At 55.5% G+C, this 9,142-nt stretch overlaps 2 pseudogenes across 2 annotated transcripts; both read right to left on the reverse strand.

Annotated features, from left to right (window-relative positions):
- Nucleotides 1-284: 284 nt before the first annotated feature.
- Nucleotides 285-2,730, reverse strand: LOC306808888 (protocadherin beta-15 pseudogene; annotated as a pseudogene). Its single transcript has one exon. The product of its transcript is annotated as a protocadherin beta-15 pseudogene (transcript).
- Nucleotides 2,731-5,184: 2,454 nt separating this feature from the next.
- LOC306808889 (protocadherin beta-15 pseudogene) lies at nucleotides 5,185-7,632 on the reverse strand (annotated as a pseudogene). Its single transcript has one exon. The product of its transcript is annotated as a protocadherin beta-15 pseudogene (transcript).
- Nucleotides 7,633-9,142: the final 1,510 nt, after the last annotated feature.

Raw genomic sequence — 9,142 nt, forward strand, 5'->3', positions numbered from 1 at the left:
AAGAGGCACGAGAGCAAGCTGGGAAAGCATTATTAAAGCCTAGAAGAAACGGCTGTGACAAAAGTAAAAATTGCAATTATCTGAGTAAGAGTATCTGAGTATCTTTTTTTTTCTTCTTACTGTTTGTGCAGTAGAAGACAATATTTTCTCTTTCTTCGAATTTCCAGGAAAATTCATATAACAATTGAGAGCACGAATTTCTCTAGAGGAACAATTGTCACACAATGTAGCCGCAATCTACACCTCCCATGATTCATGAAGCCCCCGGCTGTGCACACCTCGACCTAGTTAAAAGAAAGAGCATTGAACTGTTGTGAAGAGAGAGTCTCAGCATTGCCTGGTGCCACATCCTCTGCGCTCACAGGGACACAGGGGAAATCCTGTTCCTGTTCCAGGGGCCCCTGGCCCGTGGCACAATGCTGTGCTGGCAGGCTGGGCAGGATGGGCTTGAGGAACTGGAACTCGCTGTTGCCCGAGCCCGTGGTGAGGCTGATCTCGTAGCAATAGGCGCGGGGCAGGGTCCCTGCAGCGGCTGCATCGGCCAGGCCGCTCTGCGGGTTGTGGGCACCAGAGAGCACATGGGCAGCCTTCAGCTGCTTGCTCTTGCACACCTTGCGAGCCACAAAGAGCGCGGAGGAGATGAGGAAGAGGAGCGAGACAAAGACCAAGGAAACGATTAAATAGGTGGTCAGGGAGTCGCCCTGCTCGTCTGTGGGCGGGCTGCTGTGCGGGAGGCGCACGTCCGAGAAGTCCTTGAGCAGGAGCGCGCTCAGAGCCGCCGTGGCTGACAGTGGGGGCTTGCCGTTGTCTCTGACCAGGACAAGCAGCTTGTGCTTCACGCTGTCCCTCTCTGTGACCGGCCTCTTGAGACGCACCTCGCCGCTCTGCACACCCACGCTGAACAGGCCGGGCTCGGTGGCCCTGAGCAGGTGGTACGAGAGCCAGGAGTTCTGCCCGGAGTCGGCATCGACGGCCACCACTTTGGTGACGAGGTAGCCCGGCTCAGCCGACACGGGCACCAGCTCGCTGGACGCTGGGCTGCTGTCCTGGGCTGGGTAGAGCACGAGCGGTGCGTTGTCATTCTCGTCCAGCACCACCAGGCGCACGGTGACGTTGGCTCGCAGGGGAGGAGAGCCCGCGTCAGAGGCGCTGACCGTCACCTCGCTCTGCCGCAAGCGCTCGTAGTCCAGGGGCCGCAGCACAAACACGTGTCCGTTCTCTCAGAGTTCACCGAGATGCAGGAGCACGAGGGCCGCTCTGCCGCCGGCACCGGCGCCAGCGAATAGGTAACCTTGGCGTTGAGCCCCACGTCAGCATCTGCAGCACTCACGGCTCCCACAAACACCGTGGGCGCGTTGTTCTCCCGCACGTACATGGTGTAGGAGGTCTGGTTGAAGACGGGCGCGTTGTCGTTGACGTCCGAGATGTCCACGGTGAAGGTGTGCGTGCTTGTGAGAGGAGGCGAGCCCGCATCTGCTGCTGTGACCCTGAGCACGTAGCGAGCCGTGTGCTCGCGGTCCAGCGCGCTCACTGTCACCAGCTCATAGTAATTCTATAGGCTGGCCGCAGCGAGAAGAAGAGCTGATCGTCCAGGGCACACGAGATCTTCCCGTTGGCACCAGAATCGCGGTCCCTCACCGTGAACAGGGCGACCACGGTGCCGGGCACTGTGTTCTCGGGGAGGGGACTGCTGAAGGAGCTGACCGCCAGCTCCGGGGCATTGTCATTCACATCCACCACCTCCACCAGCACTTTGCAGATAGCCGAGAGTCCCCCACCATCCTTGGCCCTCACACTGAGCTCATGATTTCCTGCTTCCTCAAAGTCCAGAGGTTTTGTGATTTTAATTTGACCAGTTATGGGTTCAATCACAAATGCCGAGTCACTCTGCCCTACAGCCTGGCTGATTTGATAGGAAATGTCTCCATTAACTCCTGGATCCTGATCAGTTGCCAAAACACTAAGAACCACAGTGCCTTCTGGCATGTTTTCCAGAACCTTCCCAATGTAACGCTCTTGCATGAATATGGGAGCATTGTCATTTACATCTAGAATGATAATAGAAATCTCGATGGTGCCTGTCCTGGGAGGAGAGCCCCCATCTACAGCAATGAGACTGAAAATCATCTCCGCCTGCTTCTCTCTGTCTAGTGGCTTTTCCAAAACCAGTTCAAGATAATTTTCACCGTTACTACGAGTCCCATAGGAGAGACTGAAATATTCGCTCTTGGGAGATATTCCATATGCCTGAACTGCGTTGCTTCCGATATCGAGATCCTGAGCCCCCTCCAGTGGGAAACGAGAGCCTGTCTCGCTCGTTTCCGGGATTTCAAAAGTTACTCCTTCCTCATGGAAGACTGGTGAATGGTCGTTTATGTCCTCCAGAGCCACTTCGACCCGAAAGAACTGCAGGGGGTCGGAGAGCAGCAGCTCGAAGGGGAGCATGCAGGTGCCCGAGTGGGCGCACAGCTCCTCCCGGTCGAGCCTCCCCGCCACGAGGAGGCGGCCGGAGCCGCGGTCTAAGCGCAAATGCTGCCGGCCGTCCTCCGAGAGCAGGCGGGCGCGGCGAGCCGAGAGCTGCGGCGGCGTCAGCCCCGCGTCCTCCGCCAGCTTGCCCACCAGGGAGCCGCTTTCCGCCTCCTCGGCTACGGAGTAGCGGATGGGCTCGGCGCGAGCGAGCGGCAGCGCCAGGAAAGCAGAGAGACAAGCACTTTGCCTTGCTATCGCCATGGCGCGGCGGCGGCGGCGGCGGCCGGGCTCGGTGTGGGGGATGTCGCGGGCGATTGGCGGCAGAAAGCGGCGAAGTGAGGACGGGCACCTTCCCTGGCTGGGTGAGATTCCGCCGTTGGTCCGCACGGAGCCGGGGTGTTCCGGCAGCGGGTGACACGGTGCAGCGCTGGCTGCCACCTCTGCCCGGCTCGGCCGGTCCCGGGATGAGATATCACCGACAGAGCTGGGCTCTGCGGGTCCTCTCTGTGCTCTGCTGTGACAGACTGGTCTGTGCTCTGCTGTGCTGGGCTGGGCTGGGCTGGGCTGGCCTCTGCTGGGGTTCCGCTGCCGCAGCCGCTCGGCGCCGCCTTGGCCGATGGCTCCACCCAGCGGTGCGCGCTGGGACTGCACCCGCCGCCGCCCGCAGCCCGCGCTGCCGCTCGGGCCCGGCCCGCGATTCCAAACCTTCCGACACACCCGGCCGCAAGAACCGAACCAGGCCTTTCCCAGCCCAGCCTAAAGCCGAGGCTGAGAACCGAGGGACCAAGGCACATGGCCCGTCACGATACACCGCACAGGGACTGAGAGATGGTGACAACCCGGGAATGCCAATGAACACTCTACCTGCTGAGCCTGCAGACCCAGAATTGCATCTGTCGAGGGACACCGTGAGAAGTTACCTCGCAAAATTTGGATAAGTAGAGACAGTGATTTTCCAGAAAGAATGTCTCTGCTAAGTATTCGATCTCCACACAAGGAGTCCAGGTATTTTGTTTATTTCAGTTCTACATATTTGTTATATTCTATACCCAGAGTCATAGCAATTTACAAGGTGAAATTGTAAAACTTCAGCACAACATAGTGTAAGGGAGGGTTTCCGAATACTTCAGGCATCACAGACATCATTCACACAATCAGTTATTACAGATGTGGTGGCTGTCTTTGTCTAGAGGAAAGAGGTGAGGTAAGACTCACTTACAGTTCAGAAAGTAGAAGGAAAAAGAGTAAAATGGGCATGCATATGCTCTAAGAAAAATTGAGATAATCGTGTAGGGACAGCTTTCTAGTCAGAACAAAAAGCCACCGAATTCTGAAACAAGAATTAGGAAACAAAACTCCAGGTCTTGTTTTCAAATTGATCTTGATTCTAACTCCAGAAAATTATCTCTCATGGATCTGAGGCATTTTCATGCACACAAATGAATAAGTTTGCCTGACTCCTTACAGTTATAGCCTTCCAGAACTCATTTGCTGCTGCTGTATTTCTGAGAAAGTCCAAGGGGTAGAAAACACCAGACCCACACACGGGCCAAAGAAAGATTTTGTTTTGCATTACCTTTTTTTCTCTCCCTGCAAGAACATGAAACCCCTGTACTCAATGGGTCTAAATAGTCTTTGACTGTGCAGAGCTAGAATTGCCAGCACTGCAGTGACTGGATGGGACAAATTCTCAATTTCACTGGGCAGAACTAGTGAGGCATCTGCAGATGCACAAGGGATGTACAAACAGATATACTGAGAAAAAGGATTCAACACAGAGCTCACCTATCTCAGACAGAGACTTCCAGATGTCCAGAAAAAAATGTCCTGTGGTAACAGATTGTCCATGACACAGTATTCAGAACAAACTTGCTTTTCTGAGCTGGGAAAAACGGCTTTGTGTCTTCTCAGCAAGTGTGAGATCTGTCTACCCAAGTTTCCCATTGAAGTAGAAAAAAGATCGAGAAGTCGAAGTCCAGGGTGTGACAGCAAGAGACACACGAGGAACTCTCAGAATGCATTAATAAAGCCTGTTAAAAAATGGCAGTGCTGGAGGTGGAAAAGACTACAGATGGAAAGAGAGGACCAGACTATCTTTTTTTATTAGTGTTTTAAGAGGGAAAGCAATTTAAAGCTTGACTTAGAATTTGTAAGAAATTTACTATACCAATTGCAGAGAGAGGTTTTCTACGAAGGAAATATTGCCATATGATACAGGCTGGATCCCCTCCTTCCATGAACCATGAAGCTTCTAGTTGGGCACACCCTGGGCTAGTTAAAAGAAAGAGCATTCAACTGTCGTTGAATTAACTTGCTTTTCTGATCTGGAAAAAATGGATTTGTGTCTTTTCAGCAAGTGTGAGATGTGTCCACTCAATTTCCCCATTGAGCTATAAAAGGTAGAGGAATTCAAAGGTCCTGTCTGGCAGCAAGGGGCACAAGAGGAAAAGTGTGAGACCATTACTAAAGCAAATCAGAAATGGCTGTGACAGAGATAAAATAGAAAATTGCCTGAGGGAGAGAATCTGAATGAGTGTTTTTCCTCATTTCGGTTTTGCTGTGGAAGACAAATTTTACTCTGACTGGAAATTGGCAGGAAATTCGCCATGCTAAAGTGGATACAGAGATATTTTTCTGGAGGAATCATTTTCACATGTAGTATATAGGATCCCCTTCGTCATGATCCATGAAGCCTCTGGCTGTGCACAACCGGAGCTAGTTAAAAGAAAGAGCGTTGAACTGTCGTGTAGAGAGAGTCCCAGTATTGTCTGGTGCCAGTATCCTCTGTGCTGACAGGGACACAGGGGAAATCCTGTTCCTGTTCCGGGGGCCCCTGGCCCGTGGCACAGATGCTGTGCTGGCAGGCTGGGCAGGATGGCTTGAGGAAACTGGAACTCGCTGTTGCCCGAGCCCGTGGTGAGGCTGATCTCGTAGCAATAGGCGCGGGGCAGGGTCCCTGCAGCGGCTGCATCGGCCAGGCCGCTCTGCGGGTTGTGGGCACCAGAGAGCACATGGGCAGCCTTCAGCTGCTTGCTCTTGCACACCTTGCGAGCCACAAAGAGCGCGGAGGAGATGAGGAAGAGGAGCGAGACAAAGACCAAGGAAACGATTAAATAGGTGGTCAGGGAGTCGCCCTGCTCGTCTGTGGGCGGGCTGCTGTGCGGGAGGCGCACGTCCGAGAAGTCCTGAGCAGGAGCGCGCTCAGAGCCGCCGTGGCTGACAGTGGGGGCTTGCCGTTGTCTCTGACCAGGACAAGCAGCTTGTGCTTCACGCTGTCCCTCTCTGTGACCGGCCTCTTGAGACGCACCTCGCCGCTCTGCACACCCACGCTGAACAGGCCGGGCTCGGTGGCCCTGAGCAGGTGGTACGAGAGCCAGGAGTTCTGCCCGGAGTCGGCATCGACGGCCACCACTTTGGTGACGAGGTAGCCCGGCTCAGCCGACACGGGCACCAGCTCGCTGGACGCTGGGCTGCTGTCCTGGGCTGGGTAGAGCACGAGCGGTGCGTTGTCATTCTCGTCCAGCACCACCAGGCGCACGGTGACGTTGGCTCGCAGGGGAGGAGAGCCCGCGTCAGAGGCGCTGACCGTCACCTCGCTCTGCCGCAAGCGCTCGTAGTCCAGGGGCCGCAGCACAAACACGTGGTCCGTTCTCAGAGTTCACCGAGATGCAGGAGCACGAGGGCCGCTCTGCCGCAGGCACCGGCGCCAGCGAATAGGTCACCTTGGCGTTGAGCCCCACGTCAGCATCTGCAGCACTCACGGCTCCCACAAACACCGTGGGCGCGTTGTTCTCCCGCACGTACATGGTGTAGGAGGTCTGGTTGAAGACGGGCGCGTTGTCGTTGACGTCCGAGATGTCCACGGTGAAGGTGTGCGTGCTTGTGAGAGGAGGCGAGCCCGCATCTGCTGCTGTGACCCTGAGCACGTAGCGAGCCGTGTGCTCGCGGTCCAGCGCGCTCACTGTCACCAGCTCATAGTAATTCTTACAGGCTGGCCGCAGCGAGAAGAAGGGCTGATCGTCCAGGGCACACGAGATCTTCCCGTTGGCACCAGAATCGCGGTCCCTCACCGTGAACAGGGCGACCACGGTGCCGGGCACTGTGTTCTCGGGGAGGGGACTGCTGAAGGAGCTGACCGCCAGCTCCGGGGCATTGTCATTCACATCCACCACCTCCACCAGCACTTTGCAGATTGCTGAGAGCCCCCCACCGTCTGTGGTCATCACAATGAGCTCGTGACTGTCTGCTTCCTCAAAGTCCAGGGGCTTTGTGATTTTAATTTGACCAGTTATGGGTTCAATCACAAATGCTGTGTCTCTCTGCCCTACAGCCTGGCTGAGTTCATAGGAGATGTTCCCATTAACTCCTGCATCCTTATCAGTTGCCAGAACAGACAGAACCACAGTGCCTTCTGGCATGTTTTCCAGAACCTTCCCAATGTAACGCTCTTGCATGAATATCGGAGCATTGTCATTTACATCTAGAATGATAATCGAAATCTCGACGGTGCCACTTCTTGGAGGAGAGCCCCCATCTTCAGCAATAACACTGAAACTCATCTCTGCCTTCTCCTCCCTATCTAGCGCCTTTTCCAAAACAACGTCAAGATACTTATCCCCATTACTCCGAGTTCCATAAGAGACACTAAAGTATTCATTCTGGGGAGAGATGCTGTATGCCTGAACTGCGTTGCTGCCAATATCGGGATCTCGAGCCACCTCTAGAGGGAACCGCGAGCCCGGGTCACTCGTCTCTGGAATCTTAAATGTTATTTGTTCCTTGGTGAAAACAGGCGAATGGTCGTTTATGTCCTCCAGATCCACCTCGATCCGAAAGAACTGCAGGGGGTCGGAGAGCAGCAGCTCGAAGGGGAGCATGCAGGTGCCCGAGTGGGCGCACAGCTCCTCCCGGTCGAGCCTCCCCGCCACGAGGAGGCGGCCGGAGCCGCGGTCTAAGCGCAAATGCTGCCGGCCGTCCTCCGAGAGCAGGCGGGCGCGGCGAGCCGAGAGCTGCGGCGGCGTCAGCCCCGCGTCCTCCGCCAGCTTGCCCACCAGGGAGCCGCTTTCCGCCTCCTCGGCTACGGAGTAGCGGATGGGCTCGGCGGCGAGCGAGCGGCAGCGCCAGGAAAGCAGAGAGACAAAGCACTTGCCTTGCGATCGCCATGGCGCGGCGGCGGCGGCGGCGGCCGGGCTCGGTGTGGGGGATGTCGCGGGCGATTAGTGGTAAAAAGCGGCGAAGTGGGAGACGGACGCCTTCCCTGGCTGGGTGAGATTCCGCCGTTGGTCCGCAACGGAGCCGGGGTGTTCCGGCAGCGGGTGACACGGGGCAGCGCTGGCTGCCACCTCTGCCCGGCTCGGCCGGTCCGGGCTGGGCTGTGACAGACTGGGCTGGGCACTGCGGGTCCTCTCTGTGCTCTCCTGGGCTGGTCTGTCCTGTGCTGTGCTACTGTGCTCTGCTGGGCTGGTCTATGCTCTGCTGGGCTTGGGCTGGGCTGGGCTCTGCTGTGCTGCGCTGGGCTCTGCTGGGCTGGGCTGGGCTCTGCTGGGCTGGGCTCTGCTGGGCTGGGCTGGGCTGGGCTGGGCTGTGCTCTGCTGTGCTGGGCTGTGCTCTGCTGGGCTGGGCTGGGCTCTGCTGGGCTGGGCTCTGCTGGGCTAGGCTGTGCTCTGCTGGGCTGGGCTGGGCTCTGCTGGGCTGGGCTCTGCTGGGTTCCGCTGCCGCAGCCGCTCGGCGCCTCCTTGGCCGATGGCTCCACCCAGCGGTGCGCGCTGGGACTGCACCCGCCGCCGCTCGCAGCCCGCGCTGCCGCTCGGCCCGGCCCGCGATTCCAAACCTTCCGACACACCCGGCCGCAAGAACCGAACCAGGCCTTTCCCAGCCCAGCCTAAAGCCGAGGCTCAGAGGGACAAAGCCACATCTATCATCAGGACAAACCTCACAAAGATAGAGCAACGATGACAGCACAGGAATGCCAATGAACACTCTCCCGCCTGCACATTCCAACTCAGGAACTGTACCCACCCTGTATTGCTTCTCTAAAGGGACATAGTGTATAAAACACTCACAGAGTTTTGAATTGCTTGACGGAGCTTTGTAGCAAAGAACGTGCCTGCCAAGACTTCTATCTCCACTAAAGCATTTAGGTTGTTATCTTTCTTTCACTTCTGCATATATTTTCAATTTTTAAACTCAGAGGTGTGCCAGTTTACAATTTTAAACTCTGTAACTTCCACATAACACAGATTGGGAAAAATCTTTCTGATTATTCCATGCATCATAGACATAATTCAAATATCCAGTTATTATAGATGGGGTGGCAGTTCTTGTCTGGACGAACAGGCTCACTCTAATGCTCAGTACAGTTCAGATGGTAGAAGGAGAAAGAGAAAAAATGGGAATGCAATGACTCCAACAGAAGCAGAGATAATCCTGTAGGGACAGATTTCTTGTCCTAAGAAGAAGCCGCTGAATTTGGAAGAAGAATGAGGGAACAAAACTGCAAGTCCTGTCTTGGTGTTCTTCTTGATTCTAACTCCAGAAAATTATCTGCGTTGGACATGTGTCGTTTTCATGCACACCAATACAATTAATAAATTTTCTTGACTCTACAGTGTAGGCTACTGTAAAACATCTGCAGTTGCTCCATTTCGTAGAAAACCTGAGAGAGACAGCGCAC

The sequence above is a fragment of the Erithacus rubecula genome (assembly GCF_903797595.1).
Source record: "Erithacus rubecula genome assembly, chromosome: 16".
NCBI lineage: Eukaryota > Metazoa > Chordata > Aves > Passeriformes > Muscicapidae > Erithacus > Erithacus rubecula.